This window comes from Salvelinus fontinalis, chromosome 37, assembly GCF_029448725.1.
Source record: "Salvelinus fontinalis isolate EN_2023a chromosome 37, ASM2944872v1, whole genome shotgun sequence".
In the NCBI taxonomy this organism is placed as follows: Eukaryota; Metazoa; Chordata; class Actinopteri; order Salmoniformes; family Salmonidae; genus Salvelinus; species Salvelinus fontinalis.
Genome location: NC_074701.1, coordinates 3,849,500 through 3,855,499, shown reverse-complemented (window position 1 = coordinate 3,855,499; position 6,000 = coordinate 3,849,500). Strand labels below are relative to the sequence as shown.

Here is a 6,000-nt window from a genome sequence, read left to right as displayed (position 1 = left end):
GTCTGTTCCCAAACAATTTGAACTTCTACTTTTAAAAATCCACCTCTCTAAAAACAAGTCTCTCACCGTTGCCGCCTGCTATAGACCACCCTCTGCCCCCAGCTGTGCTCTGGACACTATATGTGAACTGATTGCCCCCCATCTATCTTCAGAGCTCGTGCTGCTAGGCGACCTAAATTTGAACATGCTCAACACCCCAGCCACCCTACAATCTAAGCTTGATGCCCTCAATCTCACACAAATTATTAATGAACCTACCAGGTACCACCCCAATTCCGTAAACACGGGTACCCTCATAGATATCATCCTAACAAACTTGCCCTCCAAATACACCTCTGCTGTTTTTAACCAAGATCTCAGCGATCACTGCCTCATTGCCTGCATCCGTAATGGGTCAGCGGTCAAACGACCTCCACTCATCACTGTCAAACGCTCCCTGAAACACTTCAGCGAGCAGGCCTTCCTAATTGACCTGGCCGGGGTATCCTGGAAGGATATTGATCTCATCCCGTCAGTAGAGGATGCCTGGTCATTTTTTAAAAATGCCTTCCTCACCATCTTGAATAAGCATGCCCCATTCAAGAAATTTAGAACCAGGAACAGATATAGCCCTTGGTTCTCTCCTGACCTGACTGCCCTTAACCAACAGAAAAACATCCTATGGCGTTCTGCATTAGCATCGAACAGCCCCCGTGATATGCAACTTTTCAGGGAAGCCAGAAACCAATATACACAGGCAGTTAGAACAGCCAAGGCTAGCTTTTTCAAGCAGAAATTTGCTTCCTGCAACACAAATTCAAAAAAGTTCTGGGACACCGTAAAGTCCATGGAGAATAAGAACACCTCCTCCCAGCTTCCAACCGCCCTGAAGATAGGAAACACTGTCACCACCGACAAATCCACTATAATTGAGAATTTCAATAAGCATTTTTCTACGGCTGGCCATGCTTTCCACCTGGCTACCCCTACCCGGGACAACAGCACTGCCCTCCCCTCTGCTACTCGCCCAAGCCTTCCCCATTTCTCTTTCTCCCAAATACAGTCAGCTGATGTTCTTAATGAGCTGCAAAATCTGGACCCTTACAAATCAGCCGGGCTAGATAATCTGGACCCTTTCTTTCTAAAACTATCTGCTGAAATTGTTGCCACCCCTATTACTAGCCTCTTCAACCTCTCTTTCGTGTCGTCTGAGATACCCAAAGATTGGAAAGCAGCTGCGGTTATCCCCCTCTTCAAAGGGGGGGACACCCTTGACCCTAACTGCTACAGACCTATATCTATCCTACCCTGCCTTTCTAAGGTCTTCGAAAGCCAAGTCAACAAACAGATTACCGACCATTTCGAATCACACCACACCTTCTCCGCTATGCAATCTGGTTTCAGAGCTGGTCATGGGTGCACCTCAGCCACGCTCAAGGTCATAAACGATATCGTAACCGCCATCGATAGGAAACAATACTGTGCAGCCGTATTCATTGACCTGGCCAAGGCTTTTGACTCTGTCAATCACCACATCCTCATTGGCAGACTCGACAGCCTTGGTTTCTCTAATGATTGCCTCGCCTGGTTCACCAACTACTTCTCTGATAGAGTTCAGTGTGTCAAATCGGAGGGTCTGTTGTCCGGGCCTCTGGCAGTCTCTATGGGGGTGCCACAGGGTTCAATTCTTGGACCGACTCTCTTCTCTGTTTACATCAATGATGTCGCTCTTGCTGCTGGTGATTCTCTGATCCACCTCTACGCAGACGACACTATTCTGTATACTTCTGGCCCTTCTTTTGACACTGTGTTAACAACCCTCCAGGCGAGCTTCAATGCCATACAACTCTCCTTCCGTGGCCTCCAACTGCTCTTAAATACAAGTAAAACCAAATGCATGCTCTTCAACCGATCGCTGCCTGCTCCGGCCCGCCTGTCCAACATCACTACTTTGGACGGCTCTGACTTAGAATATGTGGACAACTACAAATACCTAGGTGTCTGGTTAGACTGTAAACTCTCCTTCCAGACCCACATCAAACATCTCCAATCCAAAGTCAAATCTAGAATTGGCTTCCTATTCCGCAACAAAGCATCCTTTACTCATGCTGCCAAACATACCCTTGTAAAACTGACCATCCTACCAATCCTCGACTTCGGTGATGTCATTTACAAAATAGCCTCCAAAACCCTACTCAATAAATTGGATGCAGTCTATCACAGTGCCATCCGTTTTGTCACCAAAGCCCCATATACTACCCACCACTGCGACCTGTACACTCTCGTTGGCTGGCCCTCGCTTCATACTCGTCGCCAAACCCATTGGTTCCAGGTCATCTACAAGACCCTGCTAGGTAAAGTCCCCCCTTATCTCAGCTCGCTGGTCACCATAGCAGCACCTACCCGTAGCACGCGCTCCAGCAGGTATATCTCTCTAGTCACCCCCAAAACCAATTCTTCCTTTGGACGCCTCTCCTTCCAGTTCTCTGCTGCCAATGACTGGAACGAACTACAAAAATCTCTGAAACTGGAAACACCTATCTCCCTCACTAGCTTTAAGCACCAGCTGTCAGAGCAGCTCATAGATTACTGCACCTGTACATAACCCATCTACAATTTAGCCCAAACAACTACCTCTTTACCTACTGTATTTATTTATTAATTTATTTTGCTCCTTTGCACCCCATTATTTCTGTCTCTACTTTGCACTTTCTTCCAATGCAAACCAACCATTCCAGTGTTTTTTTTAGTTTTTATTTTACTTGCTGTGTTGTACTCACTTCGCCTCCATGGCCTTTTTATATTTTTATTTATTTATACATATATCTGTTTGCCTTCACCTCCCTTATCTCACCTCACTTGCTCACATTGTATATAGACTTTTTTTTTTTATCTTTTTCACTGTATTATTGACTATATGTTTGTTTTTACTCCATGTGTAACTATGTGTTGTTGTATGTGTCGAACTGCTTTGCTTTATCTTGGCCAGGTCGCAATTGTAAATGAGAACGTGTTCTCAATTTGCCTACCTGGTTAAATAAAGGTTAAATAAAAATAAATAAAAATAAAAAATCCATGTTTAAATGTTAACGCAATGTCAATGGCATAATGTCACCTGGACTCTGGCCCACAGTATCAGAATCACTGTTGAAATGTACCCGTGTTGTCTGATAGTAATGTACCCATGTTGTCTGATAGTAATGTACCCATGTTGTCTGATAGTAATGTACCCGTGTTGTCTGATAGTAATGTACCCGTGTTGTCTGATATTAATGTACCCGTGTTGTCTGATACTAATGTACCCGTGTAGTCTGATAGTAATGTACCCGTGTTGTCTGATAGTAATGTACCCGTGTTGTCTGATATTAATGTACCCATGTTGTCTGATATTAATGTAGATGTACCCATGTTGTCTGATATTAATGTACCCGTGTTGTCTGATATTATTGTACCCGTGTTGTCTGATAGTAATGTACCCGTGTTGTCTGATACTAATGTACCCATGTTGTCTGATATTAATGTACCCATGTTGTCTGATACTAATGTACCCGTGTTGTCTGATAGTAATGTACCCGTGTTGTCTGATAGTAATGTACCCATGTTGTCTGATATTAATGTAGCCATGTTGTCTGATAGTAATGTAGCCATGTTGTCTGATAGTAATGTAGCCATGTTGTCTGATAGTAATGTACCCGTGTTGTCTGATATTAATGTACCCGTGTTGTCTGATAGTAATGTACCCGTGTTGTCTGATAGTAATGTACCCGTGTTGTCTGATAGTAATGTACCCGTGTTGTCTGATAGTAATTTACCCGTGTTGTCTGATAGTAATTTACCCGTGTTGTCTGATAGTAATGTACCCATGTTGCCTGATAGTAATGTACCCATGTTGTCTGATATTAATGTACCCATGTTGTCTGATAGTAATGTACCCGTGTTGTCTGATATTAATGTAGCCATGTTGTCTGATATTAATGTACCCGTGTAGTCTGATATTAATGTAGCCATGTTGTCTGATATTAATGTACCCGTGTTGTCTGATAGTAATGTACCCATGTTGTCTGGTATTAATGTACCCGTGTAGTCTGATATTAATGTAGCCATGTTGTCTGATATTAATGTACCCGTGTTGTCTGATAGTAATGTACCCGTGTTGTCTGATAGTAATGTACCCATGTTGTCTTATATTAATGTACCCGTGTTGTCTGATATTAATGTACCCGTGTTGTCTGATATTAATGTACCCATGTTGTCTTATATTAATGTACCCGTGTTGTCTGATATTAATGTACCCGTGTTGTCTGATAGTAATGTACCCATGTTGTCTTATATTAATGTAACCATGTTGTCTGATATTAATGTAGTCAGCATGTTTCAATGCAAGCTGTCCTCTCTGTTACCTGGTTCCTGACTCAAGCATACAGACACAATCACACCCGCAAGGCATACACACACGCACGCACACAGATGCATAAGATAAACCCTAGTCAGCACTTTTACCAGGATGTAACCAACATCCTGAGTACACCCCTATCCGCTCTGTGGCGGAATATCTGCATCAATTACAGCTTCAGGGATGTTGTTGTCACGTCTGCTACTACTATGATAGGACAAGACTGACTAAGAGAGAGAGAGAGATTTACTAGACTGACTCAGAGACAGACTGTAGCCTGAGAGAGAGAGAGAGAAGGACAGAGAGAGAGAGAGAGCGAGAGAGAGAGCTTTACTAGACTGACTCAGAGACAGACTGTAGCCTGAGAGAGAGAGAGAGAGAGAGAGAGAGAGAGAGAGAGATTTACTCGACTGACTCAGAGACAGACTGTAGCCTGAGAGAGAGAGAGAGAGAGACAGAGACAGAGAGAGCGAGAGAGCTTTACTAGACTGACAGAGAGAGACTGTAGCTTCAGAGAGAGAGAGCTTTCTAGTTATGGATTCAGCAGGAACAACAGATGGTCTACAATGGAAGTGTATGTATTAGGTGTAATGTATTAGGTGTAATGTATTAGGTGTAATGTATTAGGTGTAATGTATTAGGTGTAATGTATAATGTATAATATGTCATGTATAACGTGTTTCGTTGTTGTTGTGATTGACACGTCCACTGCTTTGGATCAGGATGAATTAGACGGAATAGTCAACTGATTTTAAAGGGGGAAACGTCGCTAGTCAGTTTCAGTGGACGAGTCTGTGATGAAACATGACGTAGTTCTTTGTTCACACTTGTTACATTATTCCTCTTCCAGTTCACAAACAGCTTTACACTCTAAACAATGATGGGTTATTTGTACGACCCAATTGTTGGGTTGCAGGGTGTTGGGCCACTTAGTTGGGTCTTTCTATTTAAAAAACATCTGGGTTATTGGTGCTGGGTTATTGGTGCTGGGTTATTGGTGCTGGGTTATTGGTGCTGGGTTATTGGTGCTGGGTGCTGGGTGCTGGGTGCTGGGTGCTGGGTTATTGGTGCTGGGTTATTGGTGCTGGGTTATTGGTGCTGGGTTATTGGTGCTGGGTGCTGGGTTATTGGTGCTGGGTTATTGGTGCTGGGTTATTGGTGCTGGGTTATTGGTGTTGGGTTATCGGTGCTGGGTTATCGGTGCTGGGTTATTGGTACTGGGTTATTGGTGCTGGGTTATTGGTGCTGGGTTATTGGTGCTGGGTTATTGGTGCTGGGTTATTGGTGCTGGGTTATTGGTACTGGGTGCTGGGTTACTGGTGCTGGGTGCTGGGTTATTGGTGCTGGGTGCTGGGTTATTGGTGCTGGGTTATTGGTGCTGGGTGCTGGGTTATTGGTGCTGGGTGCTGGGTTATTGGTGCTGGGTTATTGATGCTGGGTTATTGGTGCTGGGTTATTGGTGCTGGGTTATTGGTGCTGGGTGCTGGGTTATTGGTGCTGGGTGCTGGGTTATTGGTGCTGGGTTATTGATGCTGGGTTATTGGTGCTGGGTTATTGGTGCTGGGTTATTGGTGCTGGGTTATTGGTGCTGGGTGCTGGGTTATTGGTGCTGGGTTATTGGTGCTGGG

General features: G+C 44.2%; 1 protein-coding gene across 2 annotated transcripts in view; it reads left to right on the top strand.

The window, feature by feature from the left end:
- LOC129835989 (carbohydrate sulfotransferase 15-like) overlaps positions 1 to 6,000 on the top strand; it is a 172,093-nt gene that overhangs the window by 96,336 nt on the left and 69,757 nt on the right. Inside the window, exon 1 of one of the 2 annotated variants that reach the window (XM_055901704.1) lies at positions 4,849 to 4,946. The exons of the other annotated variant lie outside the window; for it this stretch is intronic. The gene's annotated coding sequence lies outside the window, so the exon portion shown is untranslated. Of the gene's footprint in view, positions 1 to 4,848; positions 4,947 to 6,000 lie in introns of those variants that run through there. 2 annotated transcript variants of the gene reach the window in all.